This window comes from Lithobates pipiens, unplaced genomic scaffold (genome assembly GCF_037356315.1).
Source record: "Lithobates pipiens isolate NorthernLeopardFrog02 unplaced genomic scaffold, aLitPip1_a1.2 Scaffold_18, whole genome shotgun sequence".
In the NCBI taxonomy this organism is placed as follows: domain Eukaryota; kingdom Metazoa; phylum Chordata; class Amphibia; order Anura; family Ranidae; genus Lithobates; species Lithobates pipiens.
The window spans coordinates 131,360,643-131,373,346 of record NW_027507758.1 but is presented as its reverse complement, the minus strand read 5'-3'; the positions used below and the strand labels follow the sequence as shown (position 1 = coordinate 131,373,346).

Sequence of the window (12,704 nt, the reverse complement as noted above, 5' to 3'; positions counted from 1 at the left end):
TCGGACAAACTTTTTTGGTTTTCATCGGACTTTTGTTGGCTGTGCGAACGGACAAACTTTCTGGCAACAAAAGTCCGATGGAGCAAAGTCTGATCATGTGTACAGAAAACCATAGGACTTTTGTACAAAGTACAAACAGGCATGCTCAGAACCAATGCAAAAGATCAAACAACAATACAGAAGTTGACCAAAGGTGGCGGTAAAGAGCAGAAAAACCACGTGGTTTGGTGAAAGTTGGCTGAAAAAGTCCTGCTGTGTGTATGCAATACAAGTTCAGGGCCGACGCCCTTTGTACAAAAATCCAAGGGAAAGTTTGTACAAAGTCCTATCGTGTGTATGAGGCTTTAGATTGTGGCTGTAAATGCAAGGATTTCATTGTTGGGGTGGACTTCTACTTTAAACCCTAAAGAACATTTGTCTATTAAAAAAAAAAAGGCAATCTCTAGTATACTAGAAAATACTTTTCTAGCACCACTGAGGGTCCTAAGCACAGGTATAAAAGTCAAATTTTACACAGATGCAATCACTTTACCTACAAGACTAGTGAAAAGGGGGTTGATAATTACAGTATATCATTGTGAGACCTCCTGGGAAACAGTCCTGCAAAAGTAGGTCGGGAGGACGTTCTCCACTCGATGACAGAAGTCAGAAATCATCCTGCAATGTTACCACTTGTGTTGTTTTTAATCCTTCTAAGATCAATGCTAAAATACATCAGAAAAAAAAATATATATATATAAATAAATATGATTTTTTTTGCAAGCACTAAATTTGATGCAAACCACAACATAAGGAAAGCTAATGTCCGTCTGCTGAAAACGCTAAAAACAAGTATGCTACAGAGAAATTAATCTCCCTGGCGGTATGATTATTTCAGATTTTAGGTGCTGAAAGCGGTACCATTATTTTGCATGGAAATTTGACGTTTTATATTGTAAGCCTGTAATTCTTAGAAATAATTCACTTAAATGTGTTCAAACAAGAGTTCCCGGGTATGATAAAATTTGAAATATGAAATCATAAAATATATAAAAAATAATAAAAAATTATTCAATAATGTAATCAAATCAAAAACTCTGAAATGTGCTGAGTTGCAGAATTGTCGCCGTCATTATTTTTAGTGTTTGGTGATGAATTTCCCCACAAATCACCATCGCTCAATTCTGCGAGTGATTCTAATTTATTATCGCTGTTTTGTAGCTGGTCTAATAACCACTTTTGATGTATACGGACACTTTTTGATTGCTATGGACAATCTCCAGTTTCCTGGTATAAAGAACAGTATTTATAATATAAAACTGTATGCAGGACACTGGAGAAACCACTAGGGACAAAGGGGATGTGTAATTATTTGATGCAGTACTGTAATATTACTGTATCTATACTGTGTATTTTACTTTACGAATTTGGTGCCGAACTCTGTCCCTGTGCGTCGCAAAGCTCGCAGGGAACGGAGCCCGGCAATGTGACAGATTGAGCGGACGACGGTTCGCTGATCACATCGGGAGACAGGGGACAAGGTAAGTAAACCCCTCCATGCATCCAGCGCATCCAGGGAATACCGCTTATGGTATTTAAATCTTACCCCGAGCCAGACTCAGGAATACCGCCAGGGAGGCTACAATAGAAAATACTGCATTGGGCGAATTGCTATGCACATTTTTTTTCTAAATACACCTCTGAGCCTTTCATCCAACCTCTGATTGTGCTGTGTTTTTTAAGCTCACATGAAGAAAAAATAGTGGTGAATAGAAACTCTTATGGGTTTAGCCAATCATTTTTTGCATATCCTTCTAGGATGTGTTAGGGGTTTGTCCTTTGTCTACTTACTTTGAGTTTTAAAGGGGTCCCTCTTTCTCATCTCAGAAATGTGGGCAATATGGTTACTGTGGGTAAACGCAGAAGAATCTGTAAAAGTTTTCAGAATCTTACAGTATGGGGGTTTTTTCTTGCACATCACTGTAGTCACTTTTCTGTGCTTGCACTAAGTTTGTAGTTGTATAACCACTTAAACTACCTTTGCAGTGAGGTTTCCCTATGCACTGCAAAAGGTTAAAGTGGACTTTCACCCAAAAGGGAGAAGTTCCGCTTTTTCTCCTCCTTCCCTCTTCTCGCCAATATTTGGGAGGTAGCTTGTTTTGACAGGTACCCACTCCCATTTCCGGTCAGAATGCACATATAGCTGCTGATTTTTACATTTTTTGTTCACAGACTGAGGAACCTTAACTTTAAATGGTTTGTTTCTACCTAGGGTACCAGGAAAAAAGTTTCACACCTTATCCCTCACTCCAGAATGCGTCTGGACCCTGAAGCCTATTCTCTCCATTCAGCAACTGCAGTCCCAATATCATCACATCAGTAGTAGTGCAGCATTGTAAGTGAAGACTGCAAAGGCCTGCCTACAACTTAAGATGTCTGAGGGAAGTGGAGAATGTTGACTGCCTGGGAAGCTAGGGAGATGATTAAAAGTACTTTTTACTGGTACCTCAGGCAGAAAAGGAGTATTTAACGCTTGCAGTGTAAGTGGAACACCAATGCAAATTAGGATTTTTCACATCTCCAGTTCAGCATTTAGCAGCATGCAATGTCAGTTAGCAGCTTTTAGTGCTAATAAAAAACCTTTTTTGTGTTTAGGTATCGATCCAGCAAAGTCACTCAGTTTTTGGATAGATGGGAAGGGCTAAAACCACTGTCAGGCTTTTATTGCTCCCATTAGGGCTCCGCTAGAGAAGTTTACCACCACTTCCTCTCCTGCTGACGTTTTAACAGACAGGAAGTAAGGGGGGAACACTCCAAAAGCACAGTCAGAAATAAGGAGTTTTGGCTTACCTGTAAATTCTCTATTTCAACCACTCCCCGCCACTGCCTCCTGGCCCTTTGAGAGGTTCTATATGCCAGGAGGTGGAGGAGAGCATTCAGGTCATGTGACCTGTTCAAAAACACCCTACCCCATGTGAGACCTTAGTTTACAGGGACAACCTAACTGCCCTGAGCTCCAGGATGATGGCGGGAACATAGTTTATAGTCTTGACCATGCCCATTGAACTATCAAAAGATTGAAACACTCATCTGTTGCAAGAACTTTCCAGCGTTGGTGGAGGAAGGACTTCCACACCGTTAGTGCTGGGGTGGCGACTCACCAAGATAAGCAAGTTCTTGCTTTGCTGCATAGGAGCATCGGTAAGTTATGAAACAAAGCCTGCTTCTTCCATGCCAACAAAAGGTTTTTTTGAGCGTGTTCTTGAGTAGATTTAGATGAAAAGGCACTGCCCTTGAAGGAGGCTACCAAGCCTAGAACTCTCATGGAAAATCTCACAGGTCTCCATTCTTGAACATGGACTCTTACAGAAGGTTTGAAAATGTTTTTTTTTTTTATTTTTTTAAATAATTTGGATCACCCTCTTGAAAGCCTAGAGAATCTGAATTGTCCTATGGAACTATTCCGATGACTGAAAGGGGGGAGATGGGTCCTTCAGAAGAAAGTCTAGATGGCCCAGAACATTAATGCCCCGAGTGACCAGGGCCAGCTAAGGTACCATGACTATTAACAGTCTGGCAGCAGAGGATAGGTCGAAAAGCAGCGCAACAAATTGGAAGTGATTTTCTGCTATTGCAAAGCCAGAAAGTGCAGATGGAGGGCGTAAATGGGAAAATGCAGATAGGGATTTTTGAAAAAGAAAAAAAAAAAAAAAAAAAAATCCACTGATGCCAGGTATTCCTCTTGTCCAAAAAGAGGCAATTATTGACCTGGTAGAATCCATATGAAGTTCTGGAGTTTGAGGGGTTCTGGTGGAAGATTTAAGGTCCAAAATGCGGCAATATCCCTGTTGGGCTTTGATATCAGGAACAGATTTGAGTAGAAACCATTGAACATGTTTTGTGGAGGTCCTGGCATTACAAAACCCCCGAGACACAGTGGTTCAAGGCCTTTTGCAAGTCTAAGCCCTTGTACACACGGTCGGAGAATCAGTCGGAATGTGTCCTATTGGACCGTGTCGTCGGATAATCCGACTGTGTGTGGTATGCATCGGACTGATTCCGTCTGAATATCCGTCGGACCCAATTTTCCAACATGTTGGAAATATTTCCCAACCAACTGGTTCGATCGGACATACTCCGATCATGTGTAGAGAATTTTGATCGGACCAAGTGCCACGCATGCTCAGATCAAATTCCTACATCAAAGCTATTGGCTACTAGCCTGAATGTAGTCCCATCGTAACGAAATTACGTCATCACGTTCTGAATGATCGGATTTTTCGACAACTTAGTCCGACCGTGTGTAAGCAACAGTTTCGGACAAGATCCGACGGACAAAATCCGACGGACAAAATCCGACGGACAAAATCCGACGGACAAAATCCGACGGATTTGGTTGGCAGAATCTCCGACCGTGTGTACAGGGGCTTACTGTTCTTGGTTGATTTGAAAGAAGAAAGCGGTGAGGGGGGCAGAGATCTGAACTCTAATTTCGTACCCTTTTGAAGCCACAGTTCTGGGACTTTTGTGTCCCAGGGAGAGGCAAACAGAAGTTGCTCAATTTTAGGAGTGAGGGCATCCCTTTGGATGTAAAGAGGGCTTTGGGGCCAGATGGCATAAGCCCCAAGCATTTTAATATAAGGGGAAAAAAACAAAGTGGTTGTAAAGGCAGAAGGTTTTTTTTTTTTTAATCATAATGCATTCTATGCATTAAGATAAAAAACCTTCCGTGTGCAGCAGCCCCCCTAATACTTACCTGAGCCCATCTCTATTCAGAAATGTTGTACAAGAGACTTGCTTGTCCGGGACATCATTAGTTTACTTGCTTTGACAGCAGCAGGAGCCAATCAGGAGGGGGTAGGGCTGGGCTGCAGCTCAGTGTCTGAATGGACACACTGAGCAGGGGCTTGGCTCGGATGCCCTCATAGCAAGCTGCTTGCTGTGGGGGCACAGAGCAGGAAAGTATAACATGCTTGATTTTTTATTTTTTTTTTGCTTAAAAATAAAACACACAACAAGCCTTAAAAAGGAGAGTGTTTTCTGGAATCTCCCTTTGTGAAAGTAAAACCTTTCGTCCAATGACCTGATAATTTGCTCAAGTGCCTCTTCTTGGAAGGACATACAAGTGAAATACCTTTTGAAGGCACCTTCAGCTGTCCAAGCTTTAAGCAATATGATTTTGGACATGTGAGTGAATATTAGCCACAATATTAGAATTACAGCAATTATGGAAATTTGTATCAAGACAGGTTCTAGGGGATCTACACAAAAAAGCAGGAGCAGAAGTCAACTGCCTACAAAGACATTTTCCACCAACCTCAACATCTAGGGGTGGGGGGGGGGGGGGTGGGGGGGAATAAAATGGGGACTTTTAATGTTCCACAAAAATAAAAAATAGCATGTGGCTGGATCAGCAACAAGCACAGAGCTCCACTTCAACTAAGATGCCAGCAATGTGCAGGTGGGGCACGGGTATGGGCTGGAATAAAGAGGAGCCAGTTGGTCCTTTTTGGGTTAAAAGATGGACTAAAAAAAAAAAAAAAATATATATATATATATATATATATATATATATATATATATATATATATATATATATATATATATATATATATATATATATATATATATATATATATATATATATATATATATATATATATATATATATATATATATATTTATTAATAATAATAATAATAACAAAAAATAAAAAAATAAAAAAATAAAAAAAAACACACAACTCTCAAACCTACTGGCAATTTTTAGAAGACACTTTCTTCAAGCAGGAAAAAGTCTGCATCTTTCAAGCCAACCATGATATGTATGCAGGACAATGCTCCATCGCATGCATTAAAGTACTCCACTGCATGGCTAGCCCATAAAGATGGAAGAATGACATGCCCCTCCCCCTTCCTCATTTAAACTAAACCCTATAGAGAACTTGTGGGCCCTTCTTAAAATTGGAGATTTACACAGTGAAGGAAAACAGTACACCTCTCTGAACAGTGTCCGGGAGGCTGTGGTAGCTGCTGAACAAAACGTTGATCGTGAACAGATCAAGAAACTGGCAGACTTCATGAATGGAAGGCTTATGACTTATTGAAAAAAGGTGGCTATATTGGTCACTGATAATATGTTTAAATGTCAGAAATGTTTATTATGCGAGAATAATAAACCATTGGGATGGGAAAAGGTTTGTCGTTTTCCATTTAGTTGAATAATTCTAATTATAATAATAACACCAATAGTTGTCCAATAATTGCGCACACGTAGATATTTTAAGAAATCCAAAACTCATTTTTACTTTCTTAAATAAATATTCAGGTTTGAGGTTTATTAACGTCATGGATAGACCAAGAACACAGTAGTTGCAGACCAAATTCATGCAAATATACAATCCATTTTTAGCACATAAAGACAGACACAGTACATACGTCCTGACATTACAGATTAACCACTTCATGCAAATCGCTGTATCCGAAATGTCAATACTTTGATGCCAAACACCATTATGGCAGCAGCTGTCACATAACCCCCGGTATTTTCAGGAACAGTGTTGGCTTCTCTTTAAAATAAAAATTGGTCTTGAGTGCAGATTTGCCACGAGATCACTTATCAGTGGCAGGAGAGGGCCCCCCTCCCCCCATGCTCCCGTCATCCCCGCTGCTTAGCGGAGGAGATAATCGCGTCCACTCCCCTCACTGCCTGGATGCCGAGTGAGGGAAAGATGGCCCCTGCTCGGCTCCATAGCATTGGAGGGTGGAAGAGACGTCTGCTCTTAAAAAAAAAAAAAAAAAAAAAAAAAAAAAAAAAAAGGGTTTTTAAATGACATTTCAATTTTTATTTTTTTTGTAAAGGTCTTTGACCCCTGAGCTCACATTTAAGGAGGTCCTATCATGCTTTTTTTCCCCTATTACAAGGGATGTTTACATTCTTTGTAATATGAATAAAAGTGACCCAAATTTTTTTTTTAAATAAAAAAAATAAAAAATACAAACTCCCCAAACAGTCAAGCTTGCGTGCAGAAGCAAACGCATAGGCAAGTTGCGCCTGCAGTGTCAAACCACACATTTGAGGCATCACTGCGATCGTTAGAATTATTGCTCACATCTCACGCCATCTCTAGACCTCCTCTAACTCAAAACTGGTAACCTGTAGAAATTTTTAAACGTCGCCAATGGAGATTTATTAAGTGCCAAAGTTTGTCGCCATTTAACGAGCAGGCACAATTTTGAAACGTGACATGTTGGGTATCAATTAACTCGGCGTAACATTATCTTTCACAATAATGAAAATAAAAATAAATAAAAAATTGTGCTAACTTTTACTGTTTTTTTTGGTTAAAAAAAGACGAGTGTACTTTTTCCCAAAAACGTGAGCTTGTAAGACCGCTGCACAAATACAGTGTGAGAAAGTATTGCAATGACCGCCATTAAAAAAAAAAAAAAAAAAAAATTTAGAACCCCCAAGTACACACTTTATTTCTTTTTTTCCCCAGACAACCTAGAGAATAAAGTGTGTGTACTTGGGGGTTCTACATTTTTTTTTTTTTGGGTAGAAAATTAAAGGATTTTAACTTGTAAACAAGTGTCAAAAAGAGGCTTGGTCCTTAGGTGGTTAAAGAGAAACAAAAAAACGACCGTATTTCTTTAAGAGTTGGTATACAGGCAACGTTTATACAAGATTTGTAATGTTTTGATTTCTTTTCAAATCACTTTGTGATCCATGTCACATGGCATGGAGCGGCATAACACCTTACAAATAACATCTGATGCAATAAACGACCTATAAAAAGATACCTCAGCAATGACATGGAATATAAATGCAGAAAGGAAATTTACAAAAACACACTGAGGACAGCACTTCACTCCTGCGAGGGTGTTTTTTTTTTTTTTTTTTTAAACCACGATCACTTCCATTCCCTGTAACAGTGTGAGGAACACTCCCAAGTCCTTTCCTTCATTGTTCCCACAGAACATATACGGCTCTTCTCCATATATTTCCTATGGAAAATACACTAGGGAGCCAATGACAGCACAAAATGCTACCATCTCAGGGCTCCACTGGTTTTCAATACAAAATATATGGAGAGTTCACTTTAAATAGACATTTCCAGATTCTTGGGGGTCATGTACTTAAAAAAATAAAAACTGGAGTGCGCAAAATCTGGTGCAGCTCTGCACTGAAACCAATCAGCTTCTAGGTCTTAGGCTCCATGCACACTGAAGCTCAAAAAAGCTTTTTCTGGACGCCAGATTGCTGGCAGAAAACGCTGGTTGAAAAACCTGCTTTTTTTAACAGCGTTTTATACTAGCGTTTGAGCGTTTTTTATAAAAATACACAGAGGACATTCCAAAAATCCCACAATGCATTTAAAAATAGAATGCCGAACACTAATTAACGCATGTTTATGAGCGTTTGCCGTTTTTTGGCGGTGAAAAACGGCACTTTGAACGCAAATTTCTGGCGTTCAGAAAAAAGCCCATAAACTCCACTGCTCATTAAAGCTAAAAAACGTCCATGTGTGCATGGACACATAGGCTAACAGAGTGGAGTTTATGGGCTTTAAAAAAAAAAAAATAAAAAAAAAAAAAAACACCCAAACTCCAATAAACTGCAGTTTATGAGCTCCAGTGTGCATGGAGCCTTATTGTCAAAGCTTAATTGAACAAGCTGAAGTTAGGCTGTCCCTACATTATAGAACTTTCCTTCAGATTTACCAAAACCATCTAAAAATTATATATATATATATATAATCTTTTTACACACACACACACACACACACACCTCACATTTTTGGAAATATTTTATTATATCTTTTCATATATAATATTGTGTGGCCACCATTATTTTCCAGCACTGCCTTAACCCTCTTGGGCATGGTGTTCACCAGAGCTTCACAGGTTGCCACTGGAGTCCTCTTCCACTCCTTCATGACATCACTGAGACTGTGGATGTTAGAGACCTTTCTCTCCTCCACCTTCTGTTTGAGGATGCCCCACAGATGCTCTATAGAGTTTAGGTCTGGTGACCTGCTTGGCCAGTCCATCACCTTTACCCTCAGCTTCTTTAGTAAGGTATTGTAACGTTTAGAAATAGAATTTCAAAGGTAAACTTCAGATTTTTTTTTTTTCCACCTTTTAATGTGACCTACAGACTGTACAACTCAGTTGAACAACAAACTAAAATTTTAGGTGGAGGGAAGTTTAAATAAATGTATTATGGTTGCATAAGTGATCACCTCCCTAAACTAATAGTTTGTTGAAGCACCTTTTGATTTTATTACAGCACTCAGTCTTTTTGGGTACGAGACTATCAGCATGGCACATTTTGACTTGGCAATATTTGCCCACTCTTTGCAAAAACATTGCACAGACCCAGCGAGCTTACATATGTATTGCCCTTTGTACTGCATGCTGTTCTGCACAGTATTTGAAATATTTGATTGCTCTATAGGAAATTGTTCCCTGTGGGTCTGACTGCATGCCCAGATACCCCTGAAACTGTTATGGCTTCTCTTAAATTAGTTTCTTTGCAACACTCCAAATCTGTCAGATTGTGAGGGCATCTCCTGTGCACGGCCCTCTTCAGATCTCCCCACAGATTTTCAATCGGATTCAGGTCTGGGCTCTAGCTGGGCCATTCCAAAACGTTAATCTTCTTCTGGTGAAGCCATTCTTTTGTTGATTTGGATGTATGGGTTGGGTTGTTGTCATGCTGAAAGATGAAGTTCCTCTTCATGTTCAGCTTTCTAGCAGAACCCTGAAGGTTTTGTGCCAATATTGACTGGTATTTGGAAACGTTCATAATTCCCTCTACCTCGACTAAGGTGAAGAAAAACAGCCCCAAAGCATAATGCTGCCACCACCATGCTTCACTGTGGGTATGGTGTTCAGTTGGTGATGTGCAGTGTTTTTGCAAACATATCTTTTGGAATTATGGCCAAAATGTTCAACCTTGGTTTCATCAGACCATAAAAACACATCTATCACATGCTTTTGGGAAACTCCAGATGTGTTTTTGCAAAATTTATCTGGGCTTGGATGTTTTTCTAAAAAAAAAAAAAAAAAAAAAAAAAAAAAGGCTTCAGTCTTGCCACTCTACCCCCATAGCCCAGACATATTAAAAATACGGGAGATTGTTGTCACATGTACCACACAGCCAGTACTTGGCAGATATTCCTGCAGCTCCATTAATGTTGCTGTATGCATCTGGTTCTTGGTAATGTCACTGTTATGCCAGATTTTCTCCACTTGATGACTGTCTTCACTGGTATATCTAATGCCTTAGAAATTCTTTTGTACCCTTCTCCTGGCTGATACCTTTTAACCACCTCAATACAGTGCAGTTACACCCCCTTCCTGACCAGACCAATTTTCAGCTTTCAGCGCTCTCACAGTTTGAATGACAATTACTCAGTCATCCAACACTGTATCCATATGAAACTTGCGTCCTTTTTTCCACACAAATAGAGCTCTCTTTTAGTGGTATTTAATCACTAGGAGTTTTTTTATTTTTTGTGCTATAAATAAAACGTAAATTTTGTGAAAAAAAAATGCATTTTTATTGGTTTCTGTCATAAATTTTTGCTAATTAGTAATTTTTCTTCATAAATTTTGGCTAAAATTTATACTGCTACATATCTTTGGTAAAAATAACCCACATTAGTATATATTATTTGGTCTTTGTGAAAGTTATAGAGTCTACAAACGATGGTGCCAATCACTGAAAATTGATCACTTCTGATGAGGCCTTCAGTACATCAGGTGTACCTCATTTCTTGAGACACTAACAAGTCAGGAAAGTACAAATACCCCCCAAATGACCCCTTTTTACAAAGTAGACATCCCAAGGTATTAAGTAAGTAGTGGTGAGTTTTTTTAAGTTGTCATTTTTTCCCACAATTCTGTGCAAAATGAAGATTTTTTTATTTTTTTTTACTAAATTGTCATATTATCAGGTTATTTCTCACACACAGCATATGCATACAACAAATTACACCCCAAAATACATTCTGCTACTCTTCCCGAGTACGGCGATACCACGTGTGAGACTTTTACACAGCCTGGCCACATACAGAGCACCAACATTGATGTAGTACCTTCAGACGTTCTACGAGCAAAAATGACGCATCTCATTTCTCAACCACCTATTACACTTTTGAAGGCCCTGGAGTACCAGGACAATGGAATTTCCCATAAAATGACCCCATTTTGGAAAGCAAACACCCCAACGTATAATCTGTGAGGCATAATGAGTCTTTTGAATGGTTAATTTTTTTCCAGAAGTTTTTAGAATATGTGGAAAAAAATTAAAACGCATTTTTTTTTTTTTTTTTTTTTTTTTTTTTTTTACACACAAAATTGTCAATTTATAAGATATTTCTAACACATAGCATGTATATAGCAAAAATTACACCCCAAAATACATTCTGCTACTCTTCCCGAGTATGGCGATACCACATGTGTAGGACTTTTACACAGCCTGGCCACTTAGAGAGGCCGAACATTGAAGTAGTACGTTCAGGCGTTCTAGGAGCATAAATGACACATCTCATTTCATTCCTACCCATCACACTTTTGAAGGTCCTGGACCACCAGGACAGTGAAATTACCCACAAAATGACCCCATTTTGGAAAGCAAACACCCCAACGTATATTCTATGAGACATGGGCTGCAAATAGGTACTCGGGTACTCTGATGGCCTGGTGACAGGTACTCGGGTACTCTGATTGCCTGGTGACTGGTGACTGGTATTTGGGTACTCTGATTGCCTGGTGACTGGTGACTGGTATTTGGGTACTTTGATGGTTTGGTGACTGGTATTTGGGTACTTTGATGGTTTGGTGACTGGTATTTGGGTACTCTGAAGGACAGGTACTCGGGTACACAGATGGACTGTGACAGGTACTCGGGTACACAGATGGACTGTGACAGGTACTCGGGTACACAGATGGACTGTGACAGGTACTCGGGTACACAGATGGACTGTGACAGGTACTCGGGTACACAGATGGACTGTGACAGGTACTCGGGTACACAGATGGACTGTGACAGGTACTCGGGTACACAGATGGACTGTGACAGGTACTCGGGTACACAGATGGACTGTGACAGGTACTCTGATGGTTTGGTGACTGGTATTTGGGTACTCAGATGGGCCGGGACAGGTACTCGGGTACTCAGATGGGCCGGGACAGGTACTCTGATGGACTGTGATTGACAGGTACTATGAGGGGTGGTGACAGGTCCTCTTTATTGGGGGGGCAATAAGTGTGATTGGTGTACACTGTATGCGGTAACGAGATGTTACCGCAATCTCCTCCTCACACACGATCGGTGTATAAGAGGTTATTCAACCATATTATTTTAGTTTTTTTCTTTTTTACTTCTCCCCGTAAGGCTTCATGTACACAGGATGTTTAACCTCTCCTGAACTATTTAACTTGACAGCTAGAAACTGGCGTCTAAAAATGTGCATTTAGCCATGTTTGCATTGAGAAGCATTTGGGGAAAAAAAAAATATATATATATATAAAAAAAAAAAAATTAAAAAAGGTCTGAAGAAACACTGCTAAATGCGAGTTACTGCGTTCAGAGGCATTTGAAACGCCAAATGCCTGTAAACATAAACTGCCTATAAATAACCCTGTGTACTGATAAGATAACAGAGGAGTGTTCAGGGGCAGCGGAAAAAAAAAAAAAATGCCCAACTGCTCCTG

General features: G+C 39.6%; 1 protein-coding gene across 4 annotated transcripts in view; it reads right to left on the bottom strand.

Moving 5' to 3' along the window:
• ATL2 (atlastin GTPase 2) overlaps positions 1-12,704 on the bottom strand; it is a 143,093-nt gene that overhangs the window by 117,455 nt on the left and 12,934 nt on the right. The gene's annotated exons all lie outside the window — the stretch shown is intronic.